Source organism: Macaca thibetana, chromosome 5 (assembly GCF_024542745.1).
Source record: "Macaca thibetana thibetana isolate TM-01 chromosome 5, ASM2454274v1, whole genome shotgun sequence".
Lineage (NCBI taxonomy): Eukaryota > Metazoa > Chordata > Mammalia > Primates > Cercopithecidae > Macaca > Macaca thibetana.
In genome coordinates, this window is record NC_065582.1 from 182,048,133 (window position 1) to 182,067,162 (window position 19,030).

The window sequence follows — 19,030 nt, forward strand, 5'->3', positions numbered from 1 at the left end:
GGCAGATCACGAGGTCAGGAGATCAAGACCATCCTGGCTAACACGGTGAAACCCCGTCTCTACTAAAAATACAAAAAAAAAATTAGTGGGGCATGGTGGCAGGCACCTGTAGTCCCAGCTACTCAGAAGGCTGAGGCAGGAGAATGGCGTGGACCCGGGAGGCGGAGCTTGCAGTGAGCCGAGATTGTACCACTGCACTCCAGCCTGGGCGACAGAGCAAGACTGTTTCAAAAAAACAAACAAACAAAACAAAACAAAAAAAACAAAAAACGGCCCTTAGATGCATGAAAAGGTGTTCAGCTTCCTCATAGAAGAGAAATGCAAATTGAAGCCACACCAAGGAAACACTTCTCTGCCATCACATTGCAAAATTCAGACGTCTGAGGACACACCTTGCCGGCGACGCTGTGGGGAAGGAAGACACTCGGGCTTGTGGGATTAGAGCAGAGCAGCTCTTACACTTCGCATTTGTGCTTCTTAACTTTGAAAAGTTCCTTGTGTAGTAGAGGGATGAGCCTTTTTTCTATGAAGTGAGTTCCAAATATTTTCTCCTGGTTCATTTGTCGTTTCGCTTTGCTTATTTTTTTCCTTGTATAAGCTGCTTTCATTGGCAATTGTATGAATATTTTCTTGGATTACACCTGGATTTTTAGTCACAGAAAGCCCTTCTTCATTGCTCTTATAGAGGAATTCATGAATGTTTGCTTCTAGCATTTGTATATTTAAGTTTCTGCGTTTAGGTCTCCCATCTACTTGGAGTTTATTCTTGGGCACGGTGTGAGAAATGGATCTCATTTTATCTTTTTTCCAAATGGTTTTCCACTTGTCCCAGTACCATTTTATGTGAAATACCAAGACCGTTCTAGTGACTGGAGCGCCTCCTCCTCGCACACAGCCTCAGCGGGGGGCCTGTCTCTGTCCCTGCTCTCCCACGGCCCTGTGTATTTTTGTGTCATTAGGCGCTGTTCTCATTAAAGAGGCCCCACTGCGTGTTTTAGCGTCTGGTAGGACTGGCCCCGTTCACCCCGCCCCACGGCACTTTCTTTTCAGCTTTTCCCTGGCAAGGCTTGTTTATTTTTCCATGTGAACGTCAGTATCAGTTCTAGCTTTTTTTGAAAGAGAAGCTCACGGGGTTGTTATCGGGATCGTTTTAAATTTATACCCTAAATTAGGGAGAGCTGACATCTCGGTGATGCTGGAACATCCTAACTGTTCTATTTCGGGTCTTCTTCGTGTCTTCGGGAATGTTTTATGATTGCCTTCGTATAGGTTGTGAACACTTGCTGTTGAGTTTCTCTCGAAGGGTTGGAGAGCACAGGTTTGGCTGTGTGCTGGTTATTCTCTGTGTCCCCCCAGACACCCCCATCCAGCCATACCCTTGTCCCATATGGCCGTGTCAAGGGGCACCCCTGTCCATCAGCTACTCATCATGTGTGGCTAAGAGGAAGCTCACAGAAAATAATGGGGTGGGGCAAAAGAGATCGGGGTTTTATCCCCGGACCCCTTCCCCCCGGGCCCGGGCAGGAGCGCCTGTGTCTCCCTGCCACAGGCTGCTGGGCAGCCCGGGCCCTCCTCTGGGGTCTGCCTGCGTCCCTCCTGTCCCCAGGCATGAGTCAGCCCTGGCTCCCCGGCTGCCTTCCCCAGGTTCTGCCCTGTCCTTTCCCACTTCCTCTGACTCTACCCACACCGTAGAGACGGCCCCTTCTTTAAACCCTCTGGGCTCACTCTGCTGCTGTGCGCCCTCTGCTCCTGCCTGGACTCGACTTGCTCTGCTGGTGTGTGCCCTCTGCTCCTGCCTGGATTCTGCCCCAGGTACCCGCCTGGTACCCTCACCTTTTTGGAGAGAGCCCCTTGGGAGCCCACCCTTTTCCCACTCACTGTCCCTGGCCTTGCAAGGAACAGATCCCTCCCAGCTCTTAAGGAAGCCGGGTCGGGAGCGGCACTCACAGCAGACCATCCCCTAGGTCAGAGGGGGTCTAGGGTTGGTGCACGGCCCCAGGCAATTCAGGGAGCTTCCATGTGGGGTTTTATCCAGAACTCCCGAAAAGAAGGCATTTCTCCTCACCCTAGAGGGCAGGAGCTGGGCTATTCTCACCACCGGGAAACACAAGCCTCCCTCAGACTAAAGCAGAGCTGCAAGAAGAGGAGACTGCGCCCCGAGAACAGGGTTCGGCTCCTGGATTCCACCAAGCCCAGAGCCTGGGATTAACCTCCAGGCTTTTCCATCACATAAGCCAATAAAGTAGCTTTTTTGTTTCAGCCAGTTTGGTTTTGTTTCTGTCACTTGCAGCCAGGGTCCCCTGACCTGCACAGGCTTCCAGAGGAGTTTTGCACCCTCCGAGCCAGGGTGATGATGAGGAGCTCAAACACAAGAAGGGGCAAACTGAAACTCCTCAGAGAGAGTCCCCACACCACAGCTCAGGCCACAGCAGGACCTGTTTCTGGCCCCAAACAAGAGGCGACCTGAGCATCACACCGTTCTTGGTTCAAGAGCCCCTCCAGTGTTGCAGGGGCAGGCCCACCACCTGCTGCCCACCTGTATCCTGCCCCTGGGGGCTCAAGTCAAGATTCTGCAGGCCCAGGGCAAACTGACCAGAGGAGCAGCCCCTAGAACCTGCCAGAATGAGGTTGTGCCTTTGGGGCAGGCTGTGCACTGCACATGGTCACCCTCCCATCACTTATCTGCACATGGTCCTGGGAGGCACATCATATCAGCACCTCGATTTTGACAAAACCAAGCCTCAGAGAGGCTGATTGATTTGCCCACGGTCACCCAAGGAAGGGTCCAGTCTGCCTTGCAGGATGGGCTGGCCAGCAGAAGGGGCATGAGGCTTTTGCCTGTGGCCAGGGCAGTGCTGCAGGGAGTAGCTTGCACGTGGTCTGGCATAGCCATGAGATGTCACCTTGGTGGAGAGTTGGATGGGGAAAGGTGGCAGTAGAGTGGAGCCAGGCTTGGATGGCCTCAAACACCAGGCAGCTGAAGACTAATTCTATCACTGCCACAACTTGTTAGACTCTGCAACTTGTAAGGCTCTGGCTCCTTGGCTACTGGGCTGGGTGGGTCTAGGGCTTGAGGAGCACAGTGGATCACAAAAATGGCCTCAGCCCTTCACTCTTGAATGAGCTAAACAAATGGTTGTTGTAAACTGCTAAATTGGAGCTGTTTGTTACACAGCAGTAGCTAACTGACATGGGGTGACTGAAGGGGGAAAATAAATGAATATGGTGACTACAGGGCCTGCATGGCTGGTCATCTGTGGAACATGATGGTGCAGAGTCCTCACCAATGGGGACTGGCAGCATCCTGTGCCACAGCCTGGTGTGGAGCACATCCACACAGTGCTCTGTGACCCAGCGTCTCCTGCCTGAGGTCTCACCACAGAGACTGAGTCCCTCCAAGCCTGCCTTTGATGTCTGATAGAAGGTAGTCCCACCAGGGCCTCATTTTCTGCTGTTGACATCTTGGTGGGATGAGGGGCCCCAGAGCAGGTTTAGATGCACTGGAGGAGTTGACAGCTCTGGAGGTGTGAAGGGGGAGGAAGGAGATAAAGCTCTCCAAGGGCAAATGTGGCAGCTAGATTGGGCCCCCCAAATTTATCCATACCCTAGTACCTGTGAATGTCACATTGCATATAATGTAATTTTGCAAGAAGGATTTTGTAGATGTAATTACAGTTACTAATCAGAGGTGTTAAGACAGGGAGATTGTCCTGGATTATCTGGGAGGGCCTGGTCTAAGCACAGAAGGCATTAGAAACAGGGAACTCTGTCAAGCTGGAGTCAGGGCAGTGTAGGAGGAGAAGTCAGAGAGATCCAAAGAGTGGGAAGGACTCCACCTGCCACTGCTGGTTGGAAGATGGAAGGGCAGTGTGACAGGGGATTCAGGGGGCCTTGCAGGGCTAGGGACAGCCCCCACTGGCCATCAGCAAGGGACAGGGACCTCAGTCCTAGGATGGTGTATCACTCAGGATTCCCCAGAGAAACCCAACCCAGAGGTCTTTCGTGTGTGTGTGTGTGTGTGTGTGTGTGTGTGTGTGTGTGTGTGTGTTGCAGGGGCTGGCAAGTCCAAAATTCGCAGGGCAGGCTGGCAGGCTGGGAAGAGTTGATGCTGAAGCTCCAGCCCGAGGCATCTACTGCTGGAATCCTCTCTTCCTCCATAGGGAGTGTGGCCTTTTCTCTGAAAAGTCTTCACCTGATCAGACGAAGCCCACCCACATCCAATCAGGTGAAGCAGATAGAGGGCCATCTGCTTTACTCAGAGTCTAGTGATTTAAATCTTAATTTTTAAAGAAAAAAATTACCTTCACAGCAACATTTAGAATAGCGTTTGACCAAATAAATATCCGAGTACCATAGCCCAGCCACACTAGAGCGTAAAATTCACCATTCAAACTCAAGCGTTGGGATTCTGCCACACCCTGCACCAGCCCAGAAGCAGGTTCTCCCCAAAAGCCTCCAAAGCACAGCCAGGCCCTGGCATCTTGATTCTGGCCTGGTTAAACCTGGAGCAGAGGGACTGGCTGAGCCCGTAGGATTCGTGACCTATGCAGCTGTGGGAGAAGAAAGGTGCTGCTCAACACCATGGAGCATGTGGTCACTGGTTACAGCAGCGTGGGCAGCCCACAGGGTAAGCCCTTGATGGCAGCAGACCTGCTGGGGTGGGAGGGCTCTCAAGTGGGTGGGATCGAGATGCCACACGGCTGAATCTGGGCATTGACTCGGGCCTTTTGCCAAGTCCCAAGGTGGGCTGGAGTGAAATCTCTTCGCCAGCAGGGCAGGGAGATCTCTGCGACATATTGGCGGAGGGAGACCCACGGGCCTCATATCAGGGGTGTGCTGGCTGTTTCTCAAAGCCTTCAATGAATAAGCCACAGTCCACCCCTCCACGCTGTCACATGGGACAGCACCTGTTAAGCCACGGTCAGATTTACCCTGATTGCCCTGGGGCCATTAGCGGCCTGCCACCCCTCACCTGCCCTCCTCACTCTCGGTGCCTCCCACTCCAGCCCGTCCTCCAAGTGGCTGGGAGCCCAGGTGTGCGGTGCTCCTGGGACCTCCAGCCACAGAGCAGGAGCTGTTCCCTTCTCCCCTGCTTCATCCCTCAGGACCCTGCAAAGGACTTTGCTCTAAAACCAGCTTCTGCTCAAGTCATTGATCACCTCAATTTCCTGAGTGAGGTGACATGGCCCTGGGGGGGTGGATGACCACCCCGGACACAGGGACGATGGCAGAGACTCTGACCTCCTGATGCCCAAACCCAGCTCTTCCTCCATTGCATGGGGTGCCGCAGACGATGCTGGCATCCCATGTGGTGGTGGCACATTGATCATTTTGAGGGACAAAAATCTTCAGTGACAGGTCATGAAGTTACGACCAGCATGGTTAATCGACAGTGGAACTGGCCTCTCTCCTGTCACTAGCGGCAGAATGCGGTGAGTGACCTGTCGTGCTCTTTGATGAGCGTGTACAGCTGTGGCTTGTGTGACCTCTGATTCTCAGGGAGAGGGCCCTGGCCTGTGCGGCCCTTCGCAGTCTGGCTGTGCTGGGTTTCTGGAGGTGGAGGTTGCTCCCACGCCCAGCCACACCTTTTTCCAGCAAGCAGGGCAGGAGTGCTGTGGGCAGGGTGCGCTTGTTGGCAGACTGCTGTCACATTCACCCAGATAGTTGTGTTCTCCTCCTCTCCCTATGGGGGGCTGGCCACTCCCCCAGGTCCTGGAGGGCCCAAAGACCAGGCTGAGGGAGGGAGGTCTCTTTGCTGAAGCTTGAGGGAGCCCACCTGTGCCCAGGTCTGGGGTCCAGGGGCATCCCAGAGGGGAATCCTCAGCTGACAGGAAACTGACAAGCTGGCAGTGACTAGAGGGTCACAGAGGTTCGTGGGAGCTGCAGGGGTGCCTCACCCCACCCAGGGAATCCCAAAGACTCCCTGGAGGAGGCCAGGCAGCTGGGCCACCACAGTTGGTCTGTGACTGTGGTTTCAGAGGGAACATGGTGAGAGCTGCCCACGCACCTCAGCCCGGTGGGATGGCGCCGAGGCCTTGCGCACCAGACGAGGGCATCTCAGCTCTGCGCTGAGCATCCACGCAGCCTGTGCAGAGGCCTCCGCCAGCTGCAGGCCACGCCCTTGCCTCATGTCCCCAGGACCTCACATCCCAGCCCCAGGATAGCTGTGCCTGCCACAAGCCAGGTCAGGACTGGCCTCGTTCCTCCGACCCTCGGCATCAGGCCCCCAGGGTGAGAGCATGAGGCTGTGCTGGATCCAGAACCGCAGCTGCTGGTGGGACCTGGTGGAGAGAGGGAGCCCCGTGCAGCCGAGCCTCCTCGCTGCACCCCGAATGTATGAGATCCCCAGGACTCCCGTAAAGAGTGCCACAGACTGGGGCGTAAACAACAGAAACAGAAAAGTCTCCTGTCCCAGCTCTGGAGGCCAGGAGTCCGGGTCAGGGTGTGGGCAGGGCTGGCTCCCCCTGAGGCTGCAAGGGAGAACGGTCCCATCCTCTCCCCAGCTCCTGGTGGCGCCAGCAGCCACGGCCATTCCTTGGCTTGAGGAAGCACCACCTCAACCCCTGCCTTCTTCCTCCCACAGGACTCTCCCTCCGTGCCTGCGTCCAAATCTCCCCCTTTGTAAGGACACCAGCCAGATTGAATTAGAGGCTTCCCTATTCCAGTATGACCTCATCTTAACTCATGACGTCTCCAACGACCTTATTTCCAAACAAGGGCACACTCCGAGGTCCTGGGGTTGGGACTTCAACATGAATTTTGGGAGAACACAATTCCCCCATAACCCCATACACATCAGCATGGGCCCAATTTGCCCACTGCACGGGGCAGAACTAAAGCCCCACGCCACCGCGCCCACCCTCTTTGCAGGGGGTCAAGGCCACGCAGAGCTCCCTGAGCCTCCCCCAGGGAAGACCTGACTTCCGGGCCAAGCAACTCACCCAGGTCCCTCTCTGACCCCAGCCGGAGCTTTCTTTGATAAACACAGAGGTCGCATCTTATCATCTCATGGTCTCTCCAGCTCTGTGGGGGCCACCTGTAGGCTGGTCCCGGGAAGCTGTCCAGTTTAAACCTGGGGCAGCCGTCTCTCCAGGGTAAGCAACAGTGAACCAAATCAGCAGACAGGCAAATCCAGGGATGAGCAGGGCCCACTCCTCCGTGGGTGGCGAGGGAGCAGCCCACCTCACCTCCCCAGCTCTCTGCTGCAGCAGCCACGGGGGGTCTGCAGGAGTGCCACCCCCACGCCACCAGGAATGCCCCATCTTCCTGTCTCCTTTCTGCTCACTGTCCTCACAACCTGTCCTATGCCCAGCCTTGCCTCAGTGGAGATGAATAAGCCATAGTCCACCCCTCCACTCTGTCACGTGGGACAGCCCTCTGAAGCCACGGTCACTGCCCTGGGGCCGGTGCCCTGGGGCCGGTGGCGACCTCACTGCCCTGGGGCGGGTGGCGACCTCACTGCCCTGGGGCTGGTGGTGACCTCCTTCCTGCCCTCCTTACTGCGAGTGCCTCCCCTATCCAGCCCATCCTCCAAGTGGCCTCCAAGGGCCCCCCTAAAATGCCTGTCTCATCGTACCCCTTCCTGGTTTATTCAAATCACAGTGGACTTACCAGGCTCTGTGCCCATCTCCCACCCCTCCTGAGACTCCACAGAAGCACAAGTGAGAACTGGTTCATGCCAGGAAGGAGCTTGGGAGGGACACAGGCTGCCAAGTAGTGAGAGATGTCAACCAGTTTCTGGACCATGGAAAGGAATGGGAGTGGGCTCTCGGTGAACAGAAGAGAAACCCACAGCCTGGCATTTCCACGAATGGCCACAGGAGTGAGGCGGGCCGGGCTCCAGACTCAGAGCCCAGGGACGGCCAAAGGCAGGTGTGAGGGGGGACTGGAGGGGACAACTGCCCCTCACCCCCAATTCCTTACTTAGAGTGAAGACAGGAAGCTTATACCCCAGGAAGTAAATTGGATTATTCTCCAAACAACTCAGATGAACTGCCTGTGGACACCGGCCAGCCTCCCGAAAGCCTTTCTCCTTCCAGTTCCTGGGACACCAAGCGGGAGAGCTGGCCACTTTGCCATTCCCCCAAAGCTGAGCTTCCAGGGGACACCTCGTCCTACCCCAGGGGAAAGCAGAGCCTCTCAGATAAGAGCAGAGTATGCTCACACCTGCCCCTGCCCAGCGCTCCCTCCAACAGCCTGAAAGGGCAGCACGGACCTCGGGGGAAGCAGGGGCTCTTGAAACAAGTCCAAGCACATTAAGCTTAAAAACAAGAACTTCTAATGAAAGTGCTTGGAGGACTCATGAAAATATCACAATCGTAGGAAGACACAAATAGAAACAATGAGAGAACAGGAAAGAGCACTGGGAGGTTGAAATACAATTGCCAAAATACAAACGTCAGCAGAGAATATGGAAAATAAAGTCGAGACCGCAACCAAAATTTAGATTAAAACAAAAGTAAATGACCTAATATCGGACAGACAGAGTCCCAGTAAGAAACACAGGAAACAGAGGGGGACGATGACCAGGGAATTCACAGAGCAGACGGTACAGCACTGATGTTACAATTTCTTCCAGCTCCTGCGGCCTTCCCTGGATGGTGGGCGGAAAATAACCCATAGCCAGAGGCACCATTGCTGAATTTCCAGTCTCCAAGGATGGTTTCCAAATTTCCAGGAAAAGAAAACAGGTGAGCCACAAAGGGAGCAGAATCAGAAGGACATTTTTTTTGAGACAGAGTCTTGCTCTGTCGCCAGGCTGGAGTGCAGTGGCTCGATCTCACTTCACTGCACCCTCTGCCTCCCAGGTTCAAGCCATCTTCCTGCCTCAGCCTCCAGAGTAGCTGGGACTACAGGCACGGGCCACTGCACCCAGCAAATTGACTTTCCAGATCTCACTGGCAACACTGGAGTCTGGGGAGAAGACGCTTTCTCAGTTTTGAGGCAAGTAATGTTCACCCTGGCATTCTATACCCAGCCAAACTGTTTATCAAGTGAGAGGACAGAATAAAAATGTTTTCACAAATGCCAGAGCACAGGCATTTGTTTTTCATACCCCTGTTGCTAGGAAGTTACTTGAGGATGTGCTCCAGCAGGAGCAGGGGGCAAAACCAAGAGAGGGAGATGCAGGCACTATGAGTCTGTAGATCCAGCTCTGTGTGGAGGGAAAGGAAGGTCAGGAATAGAGGAGCAGGCCTGGGGTCAACCGATCCACACTGCAACAGCCACCAGGGGATGCAGGGAGGCGTCTGGATGTTATGATGGAGAAACAACCATTTTGAGGGAGAAAATGATGATTAAATAAAGGCACACATCTAAAAACATGGGTCATTAAATCTCCACGAAAACAAGAAAATGATACAGGAGGCTTGGGACAAGATTGAAATGTGATATGATCTGGAACAAAGAGTGGAGAATGAGTAAAGAACCCATTTGGCTGGGGGCGGTGGCTCACGCCTGGAATCCCAACACTTTGAGAAGCAGAGGTGGGCAGATCTTTTGAGCCCAGGAGTTCAAGACCAGCCTGGGTAACATGGCGAACCCCTGGACCATGCCTGTGGTCCTAGCTACTCAGGAGGCTGAGGCAGGAGGATTGCTTGAGCCCAGGAGCTTAAGGCTGCAGTGAGCCAAGATGATGACACTGCACTCCAGCCTGGATGTCAGAGCGAGACCTTGTTTCAAATAAACAAAAAAATAACCCACTTGCTCTGGAGTTACCCTCAAATTCCCAGGGATTGTGGGAGAAGACGTCACGGCAGGCCTGGCCCCGCCCTGAGTGATACTTACACAGTCATCACCAGCCACACATTCCTCGCTGATTTTCGAATGTCAGGGCATCTCAGGGCCAGGCGTGGTCCCAGGACCAAGGACACCCCTAGCCTGGACGCTGTGGAGGGAGGTGGGAGGCGGAGCTGGGTCTGTGGTTGGACCCACAGCTCTTCGGGATTCTGTTCATTTGTCCACCGGCTCCTCTGGCTTCCATCGCTCTCCTGCACTAGAACGTAAGCTTCATGGGGCTGAGCCCGAGGCCATCTTGTCCCCTCCTGCTGGGGCCTCCTCACATGGAACCTGGGGTCAAGTGTGCACTGGGCCACATTCACGGACAACCCAGCCCCTGGGAAGAGCCAGCTGCCACGGTCACAACCTCATCCCCAGGTCACAGCCGCTGCTGGGCCCTCACGCTCTTCCAGAATCCCTGGCCGTCCCTGTGCCACGTCTCCTGACCGCCTCGTCTCTGCCCCGCCTGCCCCATGTGATGGGCCTTCTCCCCTAGAGCCCAGAGGCCTAGCTGTGTCCTCCAGGGTGCGAGGGCACTGCCTGGCACATAGGGTGCTCAAGGCCACCTCAATACTGTCTATAAAACTGGGTTTGCCCCACTAAGCACCATGGTGATGTCGTCTTTCCAAGCCACAGCCGTTGCCTCCATCGAGGGGATGGGAATTAGGGCCAAGTGGTTAAGCCAAGTTTTATGAAAATGACTGGGTGAAACCTCCATACTGCAATGTCTGCTACACAGTCCCCCGCACCTCACCCCACGCGCCTTCACACACACACGGGCACTGAGCGTCTCTGGTCTCCAGAGTGGCTGATGGGACCTCAGGGGTGCCTTCCTTGGGGCTGTCCCACTTTATGCCCGTCCCTCCTTTCTGGCAACAGACCTCTGCTTCTGCTGTCATCTGAGTGTGCCTGATCCCACGGCCCAGTCCACCCAGATCTCTGGGTGGGCACCTGACCTACATGACCCCCCAGTCTGAGCCCACTCCTCAGTCCTGGGGATTGCCCTGGAGGAGCCCATCAGAATCTTCCCTGGGACACATTTCTAGGGCCAAAGGGCTGGGCACTTTCCTCTCCCCTGGACTGTTGAGCTGGGCAGACATGGCGACCGTCAGCCGTGTCTGGCAGCAGCCTCCAGCCTGGACTTGGACAGAGATACGGGCCCCTGTGCATGTTGTTGGGTCCGGCTGTGCCTGGGCCCATCCTGGTCCCCAGACCCCATTACAAAATCTCGACTGGCTTGAGTCAGGCTGTGTGTGGTCCCTGCTGCCAAGAAGGCTATGTCTTCTGTGGCTGCCCCTTTCCTGCGGGGAACCCCCCGTGTCCTCCTCCTTGCACGGGATCCCCCTTTTGCCTGTGATCACCCAGCTCTTTGGGTCCCTGCTTCCTGTCCCCGCCAGCAGGGCCTCATACATGGTGGGCTGGTTGCCTATCCAGTGGAGATCTCAAAATGTGAAGATGAACGAGGAGTGTGACCTCCCTGGTGTGGGGACCTACTCTGTGGCAGGCAGGTTAGCTACATCGTCCTTCACGCCACTTCGCCTTACAGGCTCCGAGAGTAACTCATGTGGGTGCAGCACCGGGCTTTGAACCCAGGCCGCCGGGACTCTGGGCCTGTGCCGCTTCACCTTCCCCAGGGACCAGCGCCTGTAGCCTTGGGCTTGTTTCTAGAGCTCAAGGCTACAAGGCCGAGGACAGGGTTGACTTTTACCTGCATATTGAGTGACAAGACTCGAGAGGCGTCTTTCAGAGCCGCTTGGCTTTGGTGAGGCAGTTCTGGGCACCTGGGCTCACATCTGCCTGCCACAGGCAGCGCCTCCGAGCACCAGGAACGCGGGCCCGGTGTCTCAGTTTCCCCCAGAGGCCACTCATGGCCAGCACTGCCCGGCGGCTTCAGGCTCCTGACAGCATTTCGTTATTTGGAAAGATCCCCCAGAGGCAGACGAAATGCTTGAGCTGCAAAATTTTCCCCAGAAAGAAAGAAAAAATAGATTATTTTGAAGCTTTTAGAAAAAGCAAATATTTTACTTTACAAAACGCGATCTTCTCTACATTCTTCGAGGGAAGGGTGTGCAGACACGTCAGGGGAGGGAAAAGCTCTTCTCCCAGGGCTCAGGGCTCCGCTGTGGAGAGGCGCCCAGGAGGTGCAGGCACTTGTCAATCACGGTCCCAGAGCGATTCAGAGAGAGGAGGCAGGTGGAGGGCAGGCTGCAGGTGGCCCGTAGCTCACCTCCCCCTCTATCTTTGGGGCAAGCCTCTACCTGGCTCTGGACGGCATTGTTTCTGAAGCTTCTCGCTGATTCTGAGCACACCTGTGTCCACACCTGGAGTTCCATCACCCAGGCAGGACGGTGGGGCCTCAGGGGTCAGCTGCCGGGGCCTGGCTCCAGTGTCTCCCCCCTTCCCCAGGACAGCAGCCACCAGCAGCCATGCTCCCTCAAGTTCCACTGCAGACCCGACAGGAGCCCACCCGCCAGCCCCAGGATTGAAGCAGTATCTCTGCCCAGAAGCCCTGTGGAGGCACCTTCCCAGGAGGGCGGGTGTCCTCTGGGGTGAGCAGGTGTCCCACCATACTAAACATATTCACTGTGTGCCCACTGCTCACTGTACACACAGGTATGTTCCTTGTGAATGTCACCGCGTCTGTCCCTCTCACAGCTGGCGAACATCTCACTGGGCATGGCTAATGTCCGCTGAGCATTTTACCCTGGCGGTGTGTGTATCGGGCTGGGGAGGCTGTTGTTTGCATTCATTAACTCATTTGGCCTTCAAACCAGCCCTCTCAGGGAGAGATTATGATCATCCCAATTTTACTGAGAAGGAGCAGAGGCCCAGGGAGGTTCAGAAACTTGCCTGAGGACACACAGCCAGGAAGCATCAGAGCCCACACTGAGGCAGACAGCCCACCTCCCGCGCCTACTCTGTCTCATGCTGTGCTATCTCCTGAAAGCTCCTTGCTGATTAGTGGGGATGAGGCTGCTCCCATTGTAATTGGGGAGCGTCAGTGCCGGAGGCCATTCTTTTTATCTCACTGTTCCCCGTGCTGCCTGGAGAAATGAGGAGTTCCTCCCATTTCACAGATCGGGTCCTCAGGGGTGAGTGGGGAGCCACACGTTCAGCCCCGGGCTGTGCTGCCCTTTGGTGAGGACACCAGCTCTGGTGGGGTCTGAGCTTTCGAGCTCTCCTGGACAGGGTGTGACCCCATCACCTGTGCGGCGTCTGCAGCCCCGCCTGCCTCTGGGCCTTGGACCCACACGTGGGCATCATGGTGAGTTGTTGCCACAGGCCTGGGCGTGGCCACTCCTGGGGTGAGCATTCCCTTGGGTGGCAGCAACAGGCCTGGCCCCCACAGGGGCACTCCCAGCTCTCTTTTCTGTTTCTGCCTCTCCATCCTCTCTAAGCCCAGGGAAAAGAGGCTTCCTCCTTGTGCAGCGGGGATGATGAAAAACAGCCCAGCCGGTTGGTGTCTGGAAAAGTACAGGCGAAGTTTCCTTGGAAACGACACCTGCTTTTCTCCGGCGTGGAGACGCACCTCCTCGCCAGGCTCCCCCGAGCCCCAGTGCACACAGGGCTCCTGTCGGGGCCCGGCCCCAGCCCCAGGTTGTTGGCGAGTGTTTATCTAAGCCCCCATCTGAAACTGGCAGCCACAGCTCAGCGAGAAATGAGGGCATGTCCTCATTACTGCCAAATACAGCTCGAAGAAGCTCATGGCTTTCCCTTATTTGATAAAACAAGAGATGGATCATAAGCACTGCTCTCAGAAAATAATGTGGGCCCTGGGAATGGGGTCCAGGGGAGCAAGGCTTGGTCCCTTCCCCTGGGGAGCCTGCAGTCCAGCAGGGCATCCCAGCAAAGCAGACGCTGGAGGCCGAATCTCAGAATGCAAGAGAATGGACTTCCTCCACCCCAGCCTGCACTCTGGAATCATGGAATCTGAGCACCTGAAGCCAGGGCACCCTGGAACCATGGGCTGTTAGTCTCAGAATCTGAGGATACTGGAGGCTCAAACCCCACAAACTCCTGAGTGTGTTTATCTCAGAAGACTAGAAAAGCCTGCTCAACAGCAGGGCCAAGAGCCAGCAGTCAGGCACTGGGCTTAGCAAGCCTCCTCCCCCACCTCCAGCTTGCCTCTGGACTTCACAGGGGGCCCCTGGATTCCTGCGGAGCCTACCTCTGTCTCTGTCAGGCCAGGCAGAGGTCACAGGCCAGCCTAGGCCCAGCAGCTACACTTTGAATGACGTGGCCGGGAGCCATGGGGGCTGTGAGAGCCATTCCGCCTGAGTCTGACTCTCCACGGCCACTGGCTCTCCAGTCAAAGTGGAAGGAGACAGCACTGGCCATGAGAACTTGCAGCTTGATAATATTTATGCCTAGCGTTCCATTATTGGAACGCTAAGCCTGTGGGAGTTATTTACATCCTACTGCTCAAGGTCATCACCAAGGTCTAATTTTTTACTAATGCAAACATTAAAAAAAATTGCAACCTCAGGCATAAATGGGTTAAACCCAGAAGGGGCTTGGGGTGGTGAGATGGGCCCTTGTGAGCTTCCAGGCCTGGGTGGCATGGGCAGAAGAGCTGGCCTGGAGATCCCGGCGGACATGGCCACGGTGGCCCTGAACCAACAGCTTCCTTAAGAGTGAGGGGGCTGATGGACCCCCTACTCCAGGGCCAGGGCCTGGCCCCAGGGAACTCCAGGCCCCCAGCTCCCCTTTGCCAGCTCATCCTGCCACCTCCCACCTCAGGGCAGGCTCAGGAGGTTCTGTGGCAGGTGGTCTGTGCACCAAAGTCTATGGTACCCTGCCCAACTGTTGGTTGTCATGGGAAAAGAACAATGTCACAGGGAACATGGGTGACAACTCAGGGTGCTGCAGGGCCGTGGACTGAGGGCAGGACTGCCCTGATATATATATATGCACAAATACATAGTTATTTACTTGAAAATGTCTTTAGACCAGTTTTAAGTTCATAGGAAAATTGAGCAGAGGGTTCAGAGAGTTCCCAGACCCCTTGTGCCTCCAGCGTCCACCAGCACCCGCCCTGCGCCCCCAGCCCCCACAGGCCCCTGCCCTGCACCCCCAGCCCTCACCAGCCCCCACCCTGCGCCCCCAGCCCCAATGGCCCCTGCCCTGCGCCCCCAGCCCCTACCAGCACCTGCCCTGTGCCCCCCTAGCCCTCACTGGCACCCTAAATACCCTGCATGTCCATGGCATCCAGCATCCGTGGAATGTAAAACCGACCAGCTGTGCCCTGAATTCCTGGGAGCCAAGGGAAGGGCCTCCTTGCAGGACACACTGGGGGTTTCTTGGGTTTGAGGTGGTGCAGGGGAGCATGAGAGGGGGTCTAGGTGGAAGATGAGCGGGGCAGCACGCCCTTGGTCCCCACCCTCGTGAATAGAGGGACAAGGAGATGTGCCCCCAGGAACCGACACCACGCTGGAGTCAGGGTTGGAGGGCGGGGCCGGACTGGAAACTCACCAGAGCTAGGGCCACTCCACTCCTCCCCATTTGTCTCTGGATAGGGGGAGGGTCTGGGTGTGTGTTGATCTTCCAGGACCACACCTTGGGGTGGGGCCTTGCCATCTCCCCTTGAGGTCAGGGGAGGAACCCCAACTTTCAAACAGGTGATGACAGTTTGAAAGAAGGTAGAAAAAAACCCCAGTTCCTGGGCTGGCAGCAGGTCCCCTCGGGGCTGAGGGGAGGCCCCCAAGGCCACCCAATCTGAGCCCCTCTGGGGCCCTCCACCACCCTCTGAGCTTCCTGGGGGTCAGGTCCAGTGGGGGCTGAATTTGGGGCATCAGTAATTGAGCTTTTTGCTGTACAAGGAGGAACAGGGCAAGAAGCACGTCAGCTGAACCCTCTGGGAATGAGAGACTAAGCACACAGGAATCCCAGAGCCCCGAATATTCATCTGCTGCCAGGTCTCCCGACATCCAGCCCTGCAGTGGCTGTTCGCCTGGGATTTATGTGAAACCTGGAGTCGTGCAAGGACGGAAATTCAGCCTAAACAGTCGTTAGCATCTCTACCCCTGAGATCACACTGAGACTGGATGGTCAATTTTTCAGTGCCTTTAATGGAATATTATTTCCTTCTCCTTCAAAATCAATTTCACCAAGGCCAAAGCTCTAGTTAGGTTAAATAGCTATTGAAATGCAGGAGACAGAATCAACCAACAAGCTTTCTCAGAACTGAAGTGGGAGAACAGAGCAGATATAAAGAACTGGGGAGCCATGGATGTTTCTATGGTCTCAGGAGAGAGCAGGCCCCATGATGTATTCATCAATCCCTGACAGGAGGGTGGTGAGAAAATGCTAGTAATTGCCTGTGCTCTCGTGTGAGTGAGCGGATGGATGAACGACTGGGTGTGCAGGAAGTGAGCTTATTCACCCAATCCTGGGTGTGGCAGTGACCATGACAGTGACAGCACTTGCTTGCCTGCCTCAGAGACACAAACGGAGGAGGAAGTGACGCCAGAGTTCCCCAGCTCAGCCCCCACGGCCCTCTGGGTCACCATCAGGGGTTCTGAACCCCATTTGGTGTTGTTTCCCATGCTGGCCCAGGGACCGCCCCGAGTGGTGTTGGATCCTGGGGCCACATCTGCTCACCCTTCTATTCTGGAGGGCGGAGTCCGGGGGACGTGCTGCCCCACTCATCTTCCACGCAGACCCCCTCTCACGCTCCCCTGCACCACCTCAAACCCAAGAAACCCCCGGGAGACTGACAGGATGCAATGGCCAAGATGGCGAGTCAGGCAGAGCCCAGCATCGGGTCCTGCCCCTGTCCTGGGGAAGCTCAGCCCTGGGGGTGCCCGTGTGCCCAGAGGGCCCCGTGCAGGGCAAGCGGCAGTGACGCCCACAGGAGGGGAGCAGGCCCAGTGCCCTGAGAGGGTCCCAGGGGAAAGCGGCTGCCCGGGCAATTTTTTTTCAGGCATCAGGAAACTCTTCCGGGGCTTTCCTGATCCTCACCCCCTCCCTGGGGTAGGGATGACAGCCGAGGCCCGACCAGGTGCCCCGGGCTGGGTTTCCAAAGCAGGGCCAGAGGTGGAACCAGGTGAGGGAGCTCCTTCGAGGTGGTGAGGACCCAGCCTTGGTGTCTGACCAGCGTGGATTCTGATGCCACCACTCGTTGGAAGGCCCTGGGAAAGCCACCGCCCGCCGTGAGCTGCAGGGCCCCCTCTGAGGAGTGAGGGGGTGGCCCCACCTCTGGGACTCCAAGGAGGACAGTGGAGACAGAGGGTGAGAGAGGCTTGGCACCATGCCCGGGGGAGTCCAGCAGCGGGATCCGGGGTGACCAGCTGTGGGAGGGGCCTGGACTCTCTCCTGCTGTGTCCCAGGAGGCTGGCTGGGCTCCAAGGCTCCACGCAGGGGGCCTCGCTCAGCCTGGGGGCATTGCGGAGGAAGGGATACTTGGACAGCCGGACTTGGGGGTAAACCTGTGGGAACCCCACCCCCACTGGCCTTCTTGTGGGGGTGGCAGGATTCAGGTCCCTCCTCCAGGCCTGCAGGTGGTCACAGCTGGTAGCCAGTGCTGAAGTAGGAGCGGTAGACCCCCACGGTGGGGAAGGGCTGGGCCCTGAGACCTGGGGAGCCCCAGTCCTGTGCAGGGAAAGGCTGGGGGACGCGGGGCTCCCCGCTGGGCTGTGCGGGGACATCTGCAGGGAGAACGCTTCGTGCTGCTTCTTGCTTTTCTGATGACAGAACTTGACCGTTTCCACCATGGACATTTGGGAGAACGTAAGAAAAGGCAAAGCAGATAAAAATCACTTGCTGCTGATCACCCCACCCCCGCTGAGTAATTTCAGGGACGCAACAGAGGCCAGGGGTCTCAGGGGCCCGGGACCTGAACTGCAGGGGTCATGGTGCTTTCCGTCAGCGCCGTTCATAGAACACGGAAACTGAAGGTCCCCGCGCTGTTCAGGTGGTCAGGTGGCCTTTAGGTCAGGCGGTCAGGCACACAAATGTCAAAGCGGTGTGTCCCAGAAACCGACCCCCAGACTCATGCAAAGGTGGGGGGCTCCAAGATGGGCCACAACCATCCTGGGGGATGACGAGGACGGCCTGAGACCACCCAGCCAAGCATCTCCCAGCGCAGGGTGGGAGGAGCACACGGCCCGCCGAGGGCCAGCGCTGACCCTGCCGCTCCCCAGGGCACCTCCCTGTGAGTATAGGGGCAAGCAGAGGTGGCTTGTGTGGGGCCAACCACCAGCATCCTGGGCCCTGGCTGTGGGCTGAGGCTCCAGGGAGATCTGAGTGCAGTCTGTCTCTGCCTGAGACCCTCCCCTCAGTTGTGGGGAGATATGGGGGCAGAGGCTCAGAGGGGGACAGCCCTGCCTGATGCACTTGGCAACCTGCTAGCTGGAGGTGGCCCCCAAGAGCTGCTCAGCGCCCCCACCCCTCCACACCAGCTGCACCCTACTGGCTCCGCTCAGTGGGGCCCTGCCACAGCGTCCCCACGCTGAAGGGCTCACGGTGGACGGGGAGGAAGAACCACTGGAGTCACATGGCTGTGGGGAAGGCTGTGGGGTTTTCCATTCCCTGGGAAAAGCCATGAGAAGCAAAGCAGTTGGGTTAGGGCTCAGGGTGGTGGGCCGGGGAGGGGGTGGTGGGGGGCATGTTTTGAGGAGTTTACCGAGGTCAACACAGCCCCCCGAGGCAGGAGTTGACATCCCTGAACTGTGCTCTCAAGTGTCTGAGCCTGGGACACCTAATTCAAAACCTTGAGCCTGGAAGAATTCAGCCCTCCCTCCCTCCCTCTCTCCCTCCCTCCCTCCCTCTCTCCCTCCCTCCCTCCCTCTCTCCCTCCCTCCCTCCTTCTCTCCCTCCTTCTCTTCCTCCCTCTCCCTCCCTCTCTCTCTCTCTCTCCCTCCCTCTCTCCCTCTCTCCCTCCCTCTCTCCCTCTCCCCCCCTCCCTCCCTCTCCCTCCCTTCCTCTCTCCCTCCCTCCCCCTCCCTCCCTCTCTCCCTCCCTCCCTCTCTCCCTCCCTCCCCCTCCCTCCTCCCTCCCTCTCTCCTCCCTCCCTCCCTCTCTCCCCCTCCCTCTCTCCCTCCCCTCCCTCTCTCTCCCTCCCTCTCTCTCCCTCCCTCCCTCCTTCTGTAGCAGGATGAGCCGCAGACAAAACTCCTCAGACACTGGATTAAAGAAGGAAGAGGTTTTTTATTCCGCCGGGAGCATCGGCAGACTCGCGTCTTAAGAGCCGAGCTCCCTGAGAAAGAAATTCTTGGCCATTTTAAAGGCTTACGACTTTAAGGGGTCCATGTGA

General features: G+C 56.8%; 1 protein-coding gene across 7 annotated transcripts in view; it reads left to right on the plus strand.

Moving 5' to 3' along the window:
- LRPAP1 (LDL receptor related protein associated protein 1) overlaps positions 1 to 19,030 on the plus strand; it is a 768,843-nt gene that overhangs the window by 509,790 nt on the left and 240,023 nt on the right. Inside the window, exon 1 of one of the 7 annotated variants that reach the window (XM_050792182.1) lies at positions 18,072 to 18,075. The exons of the other annotated variants lie outside the window; for them this stretch is intronic. The gene's annotated coding sequence lies outside the window, so the exon portion shown is untranslated. Of the gene's footprint in view, positions 1 to 18,071; positions 18,076 to 19,030 lie in introns of those variants that run through there. 7 annotated transcript variants of the gene reach the window in all.